The sequence below is a fragment of the Saimiri boliviensis genome, chromosome 15, assembly GCF_048565385.1.
Source record: "Saimiri boliviensis isolate mSaiBol1 chromosome 15, mSaiBol1.pri, whole genome shotgun sequence".
Classification (NCBI taxonomy): domain Eukaryota; kingdom Metazoa; phylum Chordata; class Mammalia; order Primates; family Cebidae; genus Saimiri; species Saimiri boliviensis.
The window spans coordinates 30,482,861-30,501,856 of record NC_133463.1 but is presented as its reverse complement, the minus strand read 5'-3'; the positions used below and the strand labels follow the sequence as shown (position 1 = coordinate 30,501,856).

Below are 18,996 nucleotides of genomic sequence, written 5' to 3'. Positions count from 1 at the left end.
TTTAAGATTTCTGTGCCAGGCATTGTGCTTAACTGCTTCATTCATTATCTTCTTTCATCTTCAAAGCAGGGCAGGGAGATAGAAATCAGCTTCCTATTTTTCAGATAAGTAAATTTTGGCCAAGAGTGTTTAAATAATTTGCTGAAGGTCATAGGGTTAATGAGAATCAGAGCTCAAGTTTGACTCCAAAGGCCTTGCTTTCACTGTTATAATTTATAATATTTCTCCTACTGTGATGTAATTTATAAATAAAACTTATCTTAGTGTCTGGTACACAGCAGGCACTCCACAAATATTCATTCTCTCCCTAGATAACACTCAAACTAGAAATCAATCAAGTACAATTTTATAGTATTCAATCCATTACTTGGAAGCAGTTTAAAGCTTTGTTTCATCATCCCCATGTAGTTATCTATTAACTAATTAGCTCTTTTTATAAACATACCCAGAGCAAGCAAAGATCACTCTTTTTTTTTTTTTTTTTAAATTTTACTTTAAGTTCTGGGATACGTGTGCAGAATGTGCAGGTTTGTTACATAGGTACACATGTGCCATGGTGGTTTGCTGCACCCATCAACCCGGCATCTAGGTTTTAAGCCCTGCATGCAATAGGTACTTGTCCTAATGCTCTCTCTCCCCTTACCCCCAACCCCTGACAGGCCTCAGTGTATGATGTTCTCCACACCCTCTGTGTCTGCGTGTTTTCATTGTTCAACTCCCACTTATGAGTGAGAACATGCGGTGTTTGGTTTTCTATTCCTGTATTAGTTTGCTGAGAATGATGCTTTCCAGCTTCATCCATATCCCTGCAAAGGACATGAACTCATTCTTTTTTATGGCTGTATAGTATTCCATGGTGCATATGTGCCACAAGGATCACTCTTTTAAAACACCTAACATGTGTGAGGCACTGTGCTAGTATTAAAGACAGAGGTTAAATACTTACATTAGTTCCCCATGACTGTCATAACAAATGACCACAAACTGGGTGGCTTAAAACAGTGGAAATTTACTCTCTCATAGATCTGGAGCCCAGAAGTCTGAAATCAAGGTGGTATGAGCAGGGTCAAGCTCCCACTGAAGGCTCTTGGGAAATATCCTTTGTTGCTCCTTCCAGCTTCTATGGCTCCAGGCTGTCACTGTAATCTCTGGCCTTCTCCCTCTATCTGTGTCTTCTTTTTCTGCCTCATCTAAGGATTCTTGTCATAAGATTTAGTACCCACACAAATAATTCGAGATCCTTAACTTAATTACATCTGCAAAGACCCTTTTTCCAAATAAGGTCACTTTCACAGGTTATAGGTGTTAGGACATAAACTTATCTTTTGGAGGGTCACCATTAACTCAATACAAAATGATAGCATGCTATGTTGAAGGAGCTTGAATTTGGCCTTTGGAGTCAAAACATGAGTTCAAATCCCATCTATGCCACCAACTCACTTGGGCAAATCACTCAACTTTTCTGACACATTAGTTCAGGTCTTCTGAGAAACAAACACGATGTAGAATTAGACATGCAAGAGATTTATTGGAGGAAAATATCTGTGAAGGATTGAACGGAAAGAGCAGGAATGGACAAGGACAGTCTTGGACTGTAAGGCAGGTCTGACATCTGTGAAAGGAAAGCAGTAAGGAAGGAGGATTATATAGGAAAAGCCCCAGGTATTTCTGAGACATTTTCAGACAGGCCAATGGGAAGTTCCTGAGTGAACATGGCCCATTAGATGAGTCCTGCATCCTCCAGGAATGGGCCCTCTCTGATGCCCCAGCTGTGCTCAGTCACTGGCCAGCAGCAACTCAGGGAAAGCAGTCCCCTAGTGCAAATTTGGGAATATTCTAGAGTTACACTGGGGCTGTCAGCTAACTATGCACCCCACAGGAGAGTCACTGGAAGGAGATTTGAGCAGAGTATTTTCATGGCCACCACATTAGTGTTTTCTTTTATGTTTTAAAATTTCTAAAATAATAATAATAACACCTACTTGGCCACAATGCTGTAAAGACTAGACACATGTAAAGTGACTAAGGAGGTAGGTCCATGGTAGCTCATCTTCAGGATGGTCTCCAGTGATCCCTGGTTCTTGGTATTCACTCTCGTATAAGTTCCTCCTGTTGAGGAAGGATAGGGTAGATTTAACAACTCACATCTAACAACTAGAACAAGACATAAGTGACAGCATGCGGCTTGTACAATGCATGAAGAACCCATCAAAAAATCAGAATTCTCTTTACTAGAGAAGTAGAAAAACGTTATGATGTGTAACCATGAATCGCTGACACAGCATGTAATCTAATACTTAAATGTGAGGGCAAGTCTAATGGATGACTTCCAGGAAATATTTTCTTATTCTTAAGAATTATTATTTTCTTATTCTTAAGAAAATAATTATTGTTTTCTTAGGAAATATCAAATATTTAAGGAACTGACACCAATCCTTCTCAAACTTTTCCAAAAATTGAACAGGAAGGAATACCCCCTAACTCATTCTAGGTATTCCAGTTTCCCCATATCCTTGCCAATGCTTGTTGTTTTCTGATTTTTTTTGTTTTGTTTTTGATAATTTCCATCTGAATGGATGTGAAGTCATATCTTATTATGGCTTTTATGTGCATTTCCTTAATGATTAGTGCTGTTGAGCATCTTTTAATGTGCTTATTGGCTATTTGTATATGTTTGAAGAAATGTTTATTTGAGTCCTTTGCCCACTCGTATATAAAGTTGTTTGTTTTGTTTATGTTAAGTTGTAGGAGTTCCTTAAATATTTTGAATATTAATCTTTTATCAGTTATATAATTTATAACATTTTCTCCAATTCCATAAGTTGCCTTTTCACTCTGTTTATGGTATCCTATGATGCATAAAAGGTTTTAGTTTTGATGAAGTACAATTTATCAATTTTATCTTTTGTTGTCTGTGATTTTTGTGTCAAAGCCAAGAAATCATTGCCAAATCCAATGCCAGTAAGCTTTTCCCAATGTTTTCTTCTAAGAATTTTATAGCTTTAGCTCTTATATTTAAGCCCCTGATCCATTTTAAATTAATTTTGGTATATGGGTGAAAGGTAAGTGTCCAACTTCATTATTTACATGTGGATATTCAGTTTTGAATTATTTATTTTAAATGAATTTAGACATATGGAGAAACTTGCTGCATTATTTTTGTTTTTCCCTGAAGATTAGCACAAACTTCATCAGAGACTGTGGAATGATCTTTGGTAACCCCAGTCTGGGAGAGAGACAATGATGGCCTGAAATAGAGCTGCAAAACAGGGTGGGGTGGGAGCAGAGGAGCTTAATTTGAGAGCTTCTCCGATGCAGAATCAATAGGATGTCATAGGTGACAGAAAATGGCATGTGAAGTCAGGGCACAAGGTCTGTTCAAGGGATAGGGCAGATTATATCTTCTTTAATAGTGCAACATAGAGAAAATATTCTAAAAGCCGGAAGCCACGGTAGAATTTCTCTCAGGGAGCAAATACATTTTTGCTTAAAAAATATCTTGGTTTATTAATTGGGGTGGGAAATAAAACATAAACCTTGCTGTAAAGAAGAAGACAGGAAAAAGGAAGGCTGAACTAGTTTGCAAAGGAAATGAGAATGTTCTGGTTTTGCATAGCAGCTGGAGAAGCAGAGGATGAGGAGCCCAGGAAGTGAAAGAAAATAAGTAAGATGCAGGGAAGTCGGAGCCAGAGCTGTTTAGCATGATGGTAGAAGCTGGCGACTAAGGGGAAAAGAAAGCCAGATCGGAGGGTGAGCATAGAGACTTTGGAAAACAGGCTAATATTTTATGTTATGTTTTTGTTATTCTATGTGTTATGTATCCATCTCCATTGTTTTCAACTTCCAGTAGACATCTGCCACATACTCTGCCTTGTACTACTGGTTCTTTGGAAAGGTTAAGTCAAAGAAACAAGGACTCAGTACCTTTATAGGTACAGAAGACAATGAGGTGAGATGCAAAAGGGAGCTGTTTCCTTCCACAACTGTTAAACAAAACCTTGCACTTTTCAAGATTGAACTAATTTGAACCAGTCCCAGTGGTACAAGAAACACTAAGTGGTGATGGGCTTTTTTTTTTTTTTTTTTTTTTTTGGAGTAACCAAGTTTACTTTGGTTGCTCCCTGTCTTTACCCATTTTGTGATGCTATGACAGAATGACACAGACTGGGTAGTTTATACAGGAAGAAATTTATTTGACTCACAGATCCAGAGGCTGAGAAGTCCAAGGGCATGGTGCTGGCATCGACTCAGTATCTGATGAGGACCTTCTTACTGTGTCATTCCATGGTGGAAGACAGAAGAGCAAGAGAACAAGAGGGAGTCAAGCTTGTGATAACAAGCCCACTGTCAAGATAACTAACTCACTCCCTTGATAATAACATTAATTCATTCATGAAGGCAGAAACTTCATGACCTAATCACCTCTTCCTAAGCCCCATGCCCCAACACTATTTCACTGGGGATTAAGTTTCCAACACAGAAAATTTGGGGGACACATTCAAACCATAGCACACTCCATGTCTGAAACAATCACTGAGACAAAGAGATAAGGTTATGCTGACACCACCAGGGTCATGATCAACCCACTCAAATCATGGCTTCTACACATGGAGGAAGGAGAGATGAGTGTGCATGGATGCTGGGGAGACAACTGCAATGTTCATGGGTTTGAGTCAGGTTTTTTTTGTTAGTATATAGTATGTATATATATATATGTAGTAAATGAGATGTTTTGTTACGAGTGTACAATGTGTAATAATCACATCAGGGTAAATGAAGTATGCACACCTCAAGCATTTATCATTTCTTTGTATTACAAACATTCCAATTGTACTCTTTTAGTTATTTTAAAATGCACAATAGATTACTGTTCACTGTACTCACCCTGTTGTGCTGTCAAATACTAGGTCTTATTTATTCTATCTAACTATATCTTTGTACCCTTTAACCACCACTGCACCCCCACCACACACACACACTACCCTTCCCAGCCTCTAGCAACCATCATTCTATTCTCCATCTCCATGAGCTCAGTTATTTTTATTTTTAGCTCCCACAAATGAGTGAGCATATGTGAAGTTTCTCTTTCTGTGCCTGGCTTATTTCATTTAACATAAGGACCTCTAGTTCCATCCCTGTTGATCTCATCCTTTTTTATGGCTGAATAATACTCCATTGTGTATATGTATCACATTTGCTTTATTCATTCATCTGTTGATGGATACTTAGATTGCTTCCAAATCTTGGCTATTGTGAATAGTTTTACAATAAATGTGGAAGTGTACATATTTCTTCAAAATACTGATTTCCTTTCTTTGGGGTATATACCTGGCAGTGGAATTTCTGGATCATGTAGTAATTCTATTTTTAGTTTTTTTTTTGAGGAACTACTATACTGTTCTTCATAGTGATTGTACTAATTTACATTCCCACCAACAGAGTTTCCTTTTCTCTACATCCTCAGCAGCATTCATTATTGCCTTTTGGGTAACAGCTATTTTTTCCTGGGATGAGATGATATCTAATTGTAGTTTTGGTTTGCATTTATCTGATGATCATTGATGTGATCATCAGATACCTGTTTACCATTTTTATGTCTTCTTTAAAGAAATACCTATTCAGATCTTTCACCCATTTTAAATCAGGTTATTAGATTTTGTCCCATTGAGTTCTTTGAGCTTCTTATGTATTCTGATTATTAATCCCTTGTCAGATGGATAGGTTGCAAATATTTTCTCTCATTCTGTGGGTTTTCTGTTCACTTTGTTGTTTCCTTTGCTGTACAGAAGCTTTTTAACTTGATATGATCCCATTTGTCCATTTTGCTTTGGTTGCCTGTGTTTGTGGGGTATTACTCAAGAAATCTTTGCCCAGTCTAATGTCCTGGAGGGTTTCCCCAATGTTTTCTTGCAGTAGCTTCATAGTTTGAGGTCTGAGATTTAAGTCTTTTGTCTATTTTGTTTTTATTTTTTACATATGGCATGAGATAGGGATCTAGTTTCATTCTTTTGCTTGTGGATATCCAGTTTTTCCTGCACCATTTATTGAAGAGACTATGGATATTCTATACTTCAATGTATTTTTGGCACATTTGTCAAAATTGAGTTCACTGTAGATATGTGAGTTTATTTCTGGGTTCTCTATTCTGTTACATTAGTCTGTGTGTCTGTCTTTATGCCAGTACTATGTCATTTTGGTTACTGTAGCTCTGTGATAGACTTTGAAGTTAGGTAATATGATGCCTCCCATTTTGTTCTTTTTGCTCAGTCTGTTCTCACACTGCTAATAAAGACATATCTGAGACTGGGTAATTGTCAAAGGAAAGAGGTTTCCTTTAACAGTTCCACATGACTGGGAAGGCCTCACAATCATGGCAGAAGGCAAAGGAGGAACAAAGTCACCTCTTACATGGCAGCAGGCAAGAGAGCATGTGCAGGAGAACTCCTCTTTATACCACCATCAGATCTCGTGAGACTTATTCACTAACACCAGAATAGCATGGGAAAGACCCACACCCGTGATTCAATTACCTACCACTTGGACCCTCTAATGACGTGGGAATTACGGGAGCTACAATTCAAGATGAGATTTGGGTGAGGATACTGCTAAACCATATCATTCAGGATAGCTTTGCTATTCTAGGTTCTTTGTGGTTCCATATAAATTTTAGGATTGTTTTTTCTATTTCTGTAAAAAATGTCATTGGTATTTTGATAGGGATTGCATTGAATCTGTAGATTGCTTTTGGTAGTATGAATATTTTAGCAATATTGATTCTTCCAATCCATGAATATGGAATGTCTTTTCATGTGTGTGTGTGTGTGTGTGTGTGTGTGTGTGCACGCGCATGTGTGTCCACTTCCTTGAATCAGTGTTTTATTGTTTTTGTTATAAAGACTTTTCAGTTCTTTGGTTAAGTTTGTTCCTACATAGCTTATTTTATTGGTAGCTATTATTAATGGGATTAGTTTCTTCATTTCTTTTTCAGATTATTCACTGTTGGCATATAGAGATGCTACTAAGCTTTGTATGCTTATTTTGTATCCTGCAACTTTCTGAATTTGTTTATTAGTTCAAATAGTTTTTTGGTGGAGTCTTTGGGTTTTTCCAAATATAAAATTATGCCATCTGCAAACAAGGATAATTTGACTTCTTCCTTTCCAATGTGGATGTCTTCCTTTTGTCTGATTGCTCTAGCTAGGACTTCCAGTACTATGATGAATAACACTGGAGACAGTGGGTATCCTTATCCTGTTCCAGATCTTAGGAGGAAGGGTTTTCAGTTTTCCCTTATTCAGTGTAATACTAGCTCTGAGTCTGTCATATATGGCTCTTATGATGTTGAGGTATGTTCCTTCTATATGCAGTTTTTCCAGGTTTATTACCATGAAGGGATATTAAACTTTGTCATCTGCTTTTTCAGCATTACTTGAAATAATAAGATGATTTTTTCCTTCATCCAGTTGATATGATGTATCACATGGATTGATTTGCATACATTGAATCATTCTTGCATTTCTGAGATAAATCCCACTTGATCATGATGAATGATCTTTTTAGTGTGTTGCTAAGTTTGGTTTGGTAGTATTTTGTTGAAAATTTTTGCATTAATGTTCATCAGGGATATTTGTGATATTTTTAGAAAACTAAAAAAAAATCATTTTTTGGATGCATCTTTGTCTGGATTTGGTATCAAGGAAATACTGGCCTCGTAGAATAAGTTTGGAAGTATTCCCTCATCCTTTTTTTTTTATATATATAAATAGCTGGGGTAGGATTTGTAGTAGATCTTCTTTAAATGTTTGTTAAAATTCAGCAGTGAAGCCATGGGGTCCCAGGCTATTCTTTGCTGTGAGACTTTTTATTATGACTTCAATCTCATTACTTGTTATTGATCTGTTCAGGTTTTGGATTTCTTCATGGTTCAATCTTGGTAGGCTGTATGTGTCTAGGAATTTGTCCATTTCTTCTAGGTTTTCTAATTTATTGGCATATAGTTGCTCACAGTAATCTCTAATGATTCTTTGAAATTCTGTGATATCAGTTGCAGTGTCTCCTTTTTCCTCTCTGATTTTATTTATTTAGGCCTTCTTTCTTGGTTTATTGTCAATTTGTTGATCGCTCTCTTTTTTTTTTAAGTTTTATTTCATTAATCTTTTTTACTGATTTATTCATTTCTACTCTGATTTTTATTACTTATTTTCTTCTACAAATTTTAGGTTTGGTTTGCTCTTGCTTTTATACTTTTTAAAGATGCATTGTTAGGTTGGTTATTTGAAGTTTTTCTACTTTTTTGATGTAGATGTTTATTACTACAAACTTTCCTGTTACTACTGCTTTCGTTGTATCCTATAGGTTTTTGTATGTTTTGTTTGCATTTTTGTTTCAAGAAATTTAAAAATTTTCTTCTTTGTTTCTTCATTGATCCACTGGCCATTCAGGAGTGTATGTTTAATTTCCATGTGCTTGTATAGTTCCCAATGTTCCTCTTGTTATTGATTTCTGATTTTATTACTTGTGGGCACAGAAGACACTATATAGTTTCAGTTGTTTTGAATTTATTAAAGACTTTTTTTGTGGCCTAACATATGGTCTAACCCTGAGAATGATCCATGCAGTGAGGAGAGGAATGTGTATTCTGAAGCCATTGGTTGAAATGTTCTGTAAATATCTGTTAGGTCCTTTTGGTTTATAGTGGAGATGAGTCTGATGTTTTGTTGTTTATCTTCTGTCTGTATGATATGTCCAATGCTGAAAGTAGGATGTTGAAGTCTCCAGCTATTATTGTATTGGGGTCTCTCTCTCTCTCTCTCTTTAGCTCTAATAATATTTGCTTTATATATTGGTGGTCCTGTGTTGACTGCTTATATATTTACAATTGTTATATCCTCTTGCTGAATTGACCCCTTTACCATTACAAAATGACCTTCTTTGTCTTTTCTTACAGTTTCTGTCCTAAAATCTATTATGTCTGATATTAAATATAGCTACTTCTGCTTTTTGTTGTTGTTGTTGTTGTTGTTGTTGTTGTTGTTTGCATTGGCATAGAATATCTTTTTCTTTCTTTCCACTTGTCCTTATACAGGCAGTGTATTCCTTGCAGGCAACAGATAATAGGGTTTTGTTTATTTTTTGAGACAGCTTTTATCAAGCGATCCTCCCACCTTGGCCTCCTGAGTAGCTGGGACTACAGGTGCATGCCACCATGCCTGGCTAATTTTTGTATTTTTGTAAGACAGAGTTTGCCATGTTTCCCAAGCTGGTTTTGAACTCCTGGGCTCAAGCAATCCACCTGACTCAGCTTCCCAAAGTGCTGGGATTACAGGCATGAGTCACTGCACCCGGCTCAGATCATGTTTTTTCATTCATTCAGCCACTCTATGTCTTTTGATTGGAGAGTTTAGTCCATTTATATTCAGTATTATTATTGATACATAAGGACTTACTTATCAATTTTGTTTTTTTTTCTTCTGATTGTTTTGTGGTCTTCCCTCCCTCTCTCCCTCCTTCCCTTCCTTCTGTCTGTCCATCTATCTGTCTTCCTTTTTGTGAAGGTGGTTTTCTTCTGGTGGTGTGTTTTAATATCTTACTTTTTATTTTTTGTGTATCTATTGCAGGTTTTTTGATTTCAGGTTACCACGAAACTTGCAAATAATATCTTATAACCCATTATTTTAAACTAATGACAACTTAACATTGATTGCAAAAAAAAAAAAAAAAAACAAGCAAAGAGGAAACTAATACAAAGTCTACATTTAACTTCATCATCCCTACTGTTTAACTTTCTGTTGTTTCTATTTATATCTTACACCATCTATGTCTTGAAAAGTTGTTGTAGTCATCATATTTGATAGGTTTATCTTTTAGTCTTCTACTCAGAGCACAAGTAGTTTACACACCATAGGTACATTGTTATAATATTTTGTGTTTATCTCTATACTTAGTATTATCCATGAGTTCTGTACCTTCAGATGTTTTCTTATTGCTCATTAACAAGAACATGAATCAGGAATATTTCATGAATTTGTATGTCATCCTGTACAAGGGCCATGATAATCTTCTCTGTATCATTCCAATTTTAGTATTTGTGCGGCTGAAGAGAGCACTTAGCCAGTTTTTATAATGTTAAAGTGAGATTTGGAAGACCTGGGGATGCCCAGGTTACTGATGCTTGAGTTGCACAAGATAAGAAATACTAAAAAAAAAAAAAGCATATTGTTTTGATGTTCTTTGATGATATGCTTGAGCATTTTTCAACCACCCTGATTTTAAAATGTAAACTTCAATACATTCATGGAAGCAAGGTACAGATGTTGAGAGCCAGTGGTTCTAGGTTCAATTCCCAGCTCTACCCCTTACTCTGACTTCTGTGATTCAGTCTTCTCATCCCTACAATGAAGGTAATAATAATAATTGCTTTAAAACATTATGATATGGTTTGGCTCTGCATCCTCACCTGAATCTTATCTTGAATTGTAATCCCCTGTTTCAAGGCAGGGGCCTGTAATCCCTATGTGTTGAGGGAGAGAAGTGATTGGATCATGGGGGTGGTTCCCCCATCCTATTCTTATGATATTGAGTGAGTTATCATAAGATCTGATGGTTTTATAAGTGTCTGGCATTTCCTCTGCTTGTACTTCTGTCTCCTGCTGCCATGTGAAGAAGGTCCTGGCTTCGCCTTCACTTTCCACCATGATTGTAAGTTTCCTGAGGTGTCCCCAGCCATGTGGAACTGTGAGTCAATTAAACCTCTTTCCTTTATAAATTACCCAGTCTCAGGGAAGTTCTTCATTGCAGTGTGGGAATGTACTAATACAGAGAATTGGTACTACAAAGAATGAGGTACTGCCATAAAGATACCCAAAAATGCAGAAACAACTTTAGAACTGAGTAGCAGGCAGGGGTTGGAACAGTTTAGAGAGCTCGGAAGAAGACAGGAAGATGTAGGAAAGTTTAGGACTTCCTAGAGACTTGTTGAATGGTTTTGACCCAAATGCCAATAGTGATATGGACAATAAAGTCCAGGCTGAGGTCGTCTCAGATGGAGATGAGTAACTTATTGGAAACTGGAGCAAAGGTCACTCTTGCTATGCTTTAGCAAAAAGACTGGTGGCATTTGGCCTGGCCCTAGAGATCTGTGTAACTTTGAACTTGAAAGAGGTGATCTGAAATTGAAACTTCCATTTAAAAGGGAAGCAAAGAATAAAAGTTTGGAAAATTTGCAGTCTGACAATGTTGTAGCAAAGTAAAACCCATTTTCTGGGGAGAAATTGATGTCAACTGCAGAAATTTGCGTAAGTAATGAGGAGTCAAATTTTAATCACCAAGACAAGGGGGAAAAATATCTCCAGGGCCTGTCAGAGGTCTTTACAGCAGTCCCTCCCATCACAGGTTGGGAAGCCTAGGAGGAAAAAATGGTTTCATGGGCCAGGCCTAGGGCCTTGCTGCTTTGTGCAGTTTTGGCACTTGGTTCCAGCCATGGCTAAAAGGAGCCAACATACAGCCCAGGCCATTGCTTCAGAGGGTGCAAGCCCCAAGCTTTGGCAGTTTCCATATGGTGTTGAGTTTGTAGGTGTACACAGAAGTCAAGAACTGAGGTTTGCGAAACTCTGCCTAGATTTCAGAGAATGTATGGAAATGCCTGGATGTCCAGACAGAAGTCTGCTGCAGGGGAAAAGCTCTCATGGAGAACCTCTGCTAGAGCAGTGCAAAGGGAAAATATAAGGTTGGAGCCCCCACACAGGATCTCCACTGGGGCACTGCCTAGAGGAGCTGAGAGAAGAGGGCCAGCAACCTCCAGAACCCAGAATGGCAGATCCACCAATAGCTTGCACTGTGTGTCTGGAAAAGCCTCAGACACACTCAACACCAGCTGTGAAAGCAGCCAGGGTAGGGAGCTGTACCCTGTAAAGCCACAGGCATGAAGTTGCTCAAGGCCATGGGAGCCCAACCTTTGCATCAGCCCCTGGATTTGAGACATGGAGGCAGAGTAGATTATACTGGAGCTTTAAGATTTAATGACTGCTCCACTGGATTTTGGCTATGCATGGGACCTGCAGTCCCTTTGTTTTGGCCAATATCTCCCATTTGGAATGGATGTATTTACCCAATGCCTGTACCCTCATTGTACCTTGGAGGAAATTAACTTGTTTTTGATTTTACAGGCTCATAGGTGGAAGGGACTTGCCTTGTCTCAGATGAGACTTTGGACTGTGGCTTTTGACTTAATGCTGAAACACATTAAGACTTTGGGAGACTGTTGGGAAGGCATGATTGATTTTGAAATGTGAGGACATAATATTTGGGAGGGGCCAGAGTGGAATGATATAGTTTGGCTCTGTGTCCTCACACAAATGTCATCTTGAATTGTAATCCCCATGTGTTGAGGGAGGGCCCTGTAATCCCCATGTGTTAAGGAAGAAAGTGATTGGATCGTGAGGGTAGTTTCCCCTATCCTGTTGTCATGACAGTGAGTGAGTTCTGATGAAATCTGATGGTTTTATGTGTCTGGCATTTCTCCTGATTGCACTTGTCTCTCCTGCTGCCATGTGAAGAAGGTCCTGACTTCCCCTTTCCCACCATGGTTGTTAGGTTTCCTGGGGTGTCCCTAGCCATTTGGAACTGTGAGTCAATTTAACCTCTTTCCTTTATAAATCACCTAGTCTCAGAGAAGTTCTTTATAACACTATGAGAATGAACTAATACACATTAGTAGGAAGATTAAGTGACTGAATATTCATAAAACCCTCAGAACAGTGTCTTACACATGGTAGGTATTTATTAAATAAAAGATTAAAAACTAGAATCTTCTGAAGTCCCTGATTGTCTCCTAGATTTTATCCCTCTTCCCAGAACATAGGAAAAAGTCTACTAAATAACAATATGCAATCAGTTGACTCTCCCTAGCCTCCACAAAATAGATTCATCTCCAAGGACCAAGAATAAATAATTAGCCTGATATTGATTTGGTTTTGGGGTCATTCTTTATTGCCAGTTGACTAAGTTGTTTTTTTAGAGCACTAAGAAGTCAGTGATTTACAAAATGGTGTTTTGATTGAGGAGAGAAAAAGAATGGACACCCTCTATAAAATGGCAAAGTTAGTGGAACAGCATTTTGGCTGGACAGAGTATTTCAGGTTATGCCAGGCATTTAAAATCACAGGTCGTGATTCTGTCTTAAATCCATTGGTTGACACTTTTTTTTCCCAGTCAGAAATTCAGACAATAATTCAATGTACTGTGATGTTTATTACAATATATTTTATAATAATGAAAAATTGAAAATAATTTATATGTCCAACAACAGGGACTAGTAAATAAATTATGGTGCAGCCACATGCTAAAATGTGCAGCCACTAAAAGCTGTATTTCAAAGAACTTTCAGTGTTCAATGTTTTCAGTATAATGTTAAGCGAAAAGAGCAAGACATAAAACTGTGTAAAGTGCAGAATCTCAATTTTGTGACAAATATACACACTCACCCACATGCTCAAAGAAAAAAAAAGATGAGAAGAATATACGTCAGAAGCACATGGTGGTTGCCTCTGGGAGGTGAGATACTAGGTGGTTTTCATTTTCTTCTTTGTATTTTATATCCACATCCGTAAATGACAGATCTTGACAAAGGTCCACAGATTCCTGCTACTGAGATCCCTGAGCTGCCCTGGATTCTTCACATCCTGTCTGTCAAACTCTCCTTCCACTATGTGTGATTTCCTTGTCTTCACCCAATAATTTTCCCTGTTTCTTAAGAGGGAACACATGGTTACTGTTGCTTGAAAATAACAGATTATTAATTAGTACTATCCCCTAATTGCTTCAGATGCATGTATTTTGTATCCTCAACTAAATTCTAAGTTCTTTGACACTTTAGACTAGGTCTTTCAGTTTTCTCTGCATCTCTGAGTTCTTGGTACACAGGAAACTCAAATACTGGCATTTCCCTTGAATAGACTGGGAGCCTAAAGAGGCACATAACAAACCTTCTGAATGAATACAGGTGACTGAGAGGCATCAGGTGTGGGGAAGTTGATATACAACAAACAGCATCTCCTCCCTAATCAGCTGCTGAAGCACATGGCCAGGGCTTTTCAAGAGCAGAGCTAGCTTTTAGGAGAGGAAAAAGTCCACAAGTGCTGATCCTGTTATAAAAACATTCTTTCCACTGCTAGTCATTAACCTGCAAGCCCAAGTCACTGAGAGAGTGCACCAGCAATACACGCCCTGCAGCAGAATCCCTCTCCAGTTGAATTAGAAACCTTTAACCGAGGCTGGGATGGCATAAACAAGGATAGATTCTGGGCCTTTCTGAAGTCAGAAAATGCACATCTGCTTAAATGTCGAAACCTTCCAACTAGGCTTGTATTTTAAATGAAACAGTTTCATAGATAATGTCTCTTTTGTGCAATAAGTTTGCTTACAAGCATCATGCAAAATCTATACCACCGTGCTAAAAGGAAATTGAAGCAAGGGCAAATATCACTGCCTCTACACTGCACTTGGCAGTCTGTCCTTCGTGTCCATGTATCTGTCTCCTTGGTATCTGCCTGTCTTTCTCCAACTCTCTTTTTGGGTTTTGGTGCTGCTCCCTTGGCTAGGAATGATTCTGCCCATACTTCATCCTGCCATCACCTGTTCTCTGCTTAGATGCCACCCCCTCCAGAGTGAATTTTATGACCCCCCAATCCCCACATGAACTTCTCCCCTTCCCTCAGCCCTATACTGTGTAAGGAGCCCTGTGTGTCTCCTTTGAACTCTGCTCTCACTCTTCACAGCACTTTTTACACTGAATGGTAATGGTCTCGTCATCTGTCTTCCCACTAAAAGACATGCCTCATGCAAACTTCATGAGGCCAGTGACTGGCCCTCATTCACTGCTGCAGTCACTGTGTCAGCAGATGGTATAGAGTTTAGTCATTCACCTAATAAACATTTGCTGAATGCATCCTATGTGCCAGGCTCTGTACTGGGTGCTGGAAACAAACCATGAACAGAAACACAATATCTAGATAACTTACCTTCTAGCTTCGAAGACAGATGTGAATCCAACAAATGTCCAAGTAAATATTATTAAACATCCGTTATTGTACCAATCTCTGTTTTAGATACTGGGGACACAACAGTGAATCCCTACCCTTGAGGAGTTTACATTTCTAGTTACACTGTGATTACCATATAGTAGAGATAATGCCAGAGGACTTCTACAGGGCACTTGACCTGGTCTGAAGGGTTCTCAGAGAAGACTTTCCTGAGAAAGTGACCTTGTAATTTCTTAAGCCTGTGCCCTCCCACTATCCATTTATTGTGCCATCCACACAATAAATTTAGTGTGTGTATGTGTTTTTGTGTGTTTGTGTGTATGAATATCTACATCCACATCTCTATTTAAATATAAAGCTCGATACAGACATAGACATAGATATAGACATAGATACAGATATAGACATAGATATGTCCTGGGTTCTAAAGGATGAGCAGGAGTTAACTAGGCAAAAAGGAAGGGAAGGAACATTCCTAGCAGCTTGAGGGGTGTAGGCACGGGCTCTGATGCAGATGGCATTACAGTGCATTCATGGACCTGGATGGAATGTAGACACACTAGGGATGTGGAGAGAGACAGAACTGGAGAGGTGGGAAGTCAATAGCTATTGGATGACCAATGAGTCAGCAGCATACACTCCCTATGGGAGGTGTGACCTGTGTGCATTTGCCATACTAGTTGAAGACAGTTTCTTCTTCAAGCAGGTGTACATTTCCTGGCTCTCAGCATTTGCTTCCCCTACCAACCTGCTGAGTATTTGCTGATTTATTCTGGTTGATGGGACCACTGATGGATGTGATGTTCCATAGCTCATTCCCTTGGTCTTTATTTTTTATTTTTTGAGATAAGGTCTTGCTCTGCCACCCATGCTGGAATGCAGTGGCACATCATGGTTTATGGCAGCCTCAACCTCTTGGGCTCGTGATTCTCCCACCTCAGCCTCCCAGGTAACTGGGAACGTAGGTGTGTGCCACCACACCAGACTAATTAAAAATATATTTTTGTAGAGATGGAGTGTCACTATGTTTCCCAGGCTGCTTTCAATCTCCTGGGTTCAAGTGATCCTCCCATCTTGTTCTCCCAAAGTGCTGGGATTACAGGTGTGAGCCACGATGCTCAAACCCCTATAGTCTTTTTAGTAATTTCTATGTATAGGTCTCTCTCTTCACACCCATGATATTTTGCACCCGGAATATCCCTTTGCCATACTCTGTAATACAGACAGACATCAGGGAGGTGGAATCTATTATAAAAACCTTATAAAAACACAAGCAAATAGCTTAATCTAAAGTCTTCACAGAGTGAAAAAAAATCAAACCAGATCATTTTTAAATTTTGTTATTAGAACTCTCTCCTTACACAAAGCTGAAAAATTCCTTAGGATGACGATGTAACATTTTCTTGAAGGATTTCACGTTGTGCTTCTAAAACCTATCTTGTGTTTATTGGAACAAACCAGTGAGCTCATCTTAGCTTGTTTCTCTCTTTTAAAAGGTCTTTCTCATAGAGCAAATAATGTCTAGTTGCTAGAATAGGCTCTAATTACTTGTTTGCTTTTCATTTGAGAATCATAGGCTCCTGGTGAGTGAATGATTCACATCGGACCAAGTGTATGACCCCCCTCTCCTTGCTTACTATGAGGCTAAGGAAGAGACAGCAGAAGGATGAGAAGATGACAACAGCATCTCAAAAACAAAAGAGCAAGAGATGAGGGTGTCAACAGAGACTACAAAGTTACATGTTAAAATGCACAGCAAACAGAAGGAAACAGGATAGTGAAAAATACACCTGGGCCAGCCTTTGGGCACCAGAGGCTCACTTCTACTACAGATGGCCCACCTGAGGGGGATATCGATGGAATAAAGGCTGGACAAAGGTGAGATGGTGCCAAGCTAGGCTCGGTTTGAATACAGAGTCAGGAAAATAATGGATATTGAAAATCAAGAAATGAGGACATTGCATAATGACAGGAGAGCATGACTTCCTGGAGCTGGAGACATTTCTAAGCAGTTGGCCACCTATAGATTTCCTATGAAGTGTATCCTGAATCTTCAAGAAGATATCTGATAATTAGATACCAGGCTAAAATGGAACTAGTGAACATATTAATGTCTTTATTTTTTAATGTATTTTTCTGGTCATAAAAGTAGGACATACAGATTAAAAGTATAAAGGGAAAAATAATCAAATCCTATCACAAAGAGAGCTTATTAAGAGTCTTTTTGGGGATTCTCTGTTCAATAAATGGTGCTGGGATAGCTTGCTAGCCATATGCAGAAGGATGAAACTGGACCCCAACTTTTCACCATATACAAAAATAACTCAAGATAGATTAAAGATTTAAATGTAAGACTTCACATTGTAAGGACCCTGGAAGAACACTTAGGAAACACCATTCTGGACATCAGCCTTGGGAAAGAATGTATGACTAAGTCCTCAAAGGCAATTGCAACAACAACAACAAAAATGGACACGCGAGACCTAATTAAAGAGCTTCTGCACAACAAAAGAAAATCACCAGGGTAAACACAACCTACAAAATGGAAGAAAATATTCACAAACTATGCATTTAACAAAAGTCTAATATCCCAAATTTATTAGAAACGTAATTCAACAAGCAAAACCAAAAAACTCTATTAAACAGTGGGCAAGAGACATGAACAGACACTTAAAAAGAAGACAGACAAGCAGCCAATATACAGATGCACAAGTGTTCAACCTCATTCCTCATTAGGGAAATGCAAATCAAAACCACAGAGATGGCACCTCACACCAGTCAGAATGACTACTATTAAAAAGTCAAAAAATAACAGATGCTGGGGAGGCTGCAGAAAAAAGAGAAAACTTATACACTGTTAGTGGAAATGCAAATTAGCTCAGTCACTGTAGAAAGCAGTTTGGAGATTTCCCAAGGAACTTAAAACAGAACTACCATTCAACACAGCAATCCAATTACTCAGTATATAATCCCAAGAAAATAAATTGTTCTACCAAAAAGACACAGGCACTGGTATGTTTATTACAGCTATAGTCACAATAGCAAAGACATGGCATCAATCTAGGTGCCTATCAACGGTGGATTGGATAAAGAAAATGCAGTACACATATACCTCGGAATACTTTACTACCATAAAAAGAATGAAATAATGTTCTGTACAGCAACATGGATACAGCCAGAGGTCATTATCCTAAGCAAATTAACACAAGAACAGAAAACCAAATACCACATCTTCTCACTTATAAGTGGGAGCTAAACACTGGGTAAACATGGACATAAAGATAGAAACAGCATACACTAAGGACTACTAGAGTACGGAGGTGGGGAAGAAAGGGTTGCGAAACTATTGGGTACTATGCTCACTACCTGGGTGATAGAATCAGTTGTACCCCAAACCTCAGCACCATGCAACATACCCATGTAACAAACTTGCATATGTACTCCCTGAATCTAAAATAAAAGTCAAAATTATTTTTTTAAAGACTCAGGTGGGCCGGGCTCAGTGGCTCATGCATGTAATTCCAGCACTTTGGGAGGCCGAGGCGTTGGATCACAAGGTCACGAGTTCGAGATCATACTGGCCAACATGGTGAAACCCCGTCTCTACTTAAAAAACACACAAATTAGCTGGGCATGGTGGTGTGTGCCTGTAATCCCAGCTACTCGGGAGGCTGAGGCAGGAGAATTGCTTGAACCTAGGAGACGGAGGTTGCGGTGAGCTGAGATTGTACCACTGCACTCCAGCCTGGGCAACAGAGCAAGACTCCATCTCAAAAAAAAAAAAAGAAAGACTCAGGTATTTCCTTAGGTCTTTATTTTATCTGTGTATATGCAAGCACCCTCAAACATCCTCCCCCAAAAGGAAATAATATGAAATATTCCATATTGCAATCTGCTTTTCTATCTTAAACATATATAATATTGTTTTATATCAATATATAAAATTTCGTATCACTTT

General features: G+C 38.5%; 1 non-coding gene across 1 annotated transcript; it reads right to left on the bottom strand.

Annotated features, from left to right (window-relative positions):
- Nucleotides 1-10,000: 10,000 nt before the first annotated feature.
- On the bottom strand, nucleotides 10,001-10,106 carry LOC120362399 (U6 spliceosomal RNA). The gene has a single exon (XR_005578313.1). It is a non-coding gene; the product is annotated as a U6 spliceosomal RNA (small nuclear RNA).
- Between the last annotated feature and the right edge of the window lie 8,890 nt (nucleotides 10,107-18,996).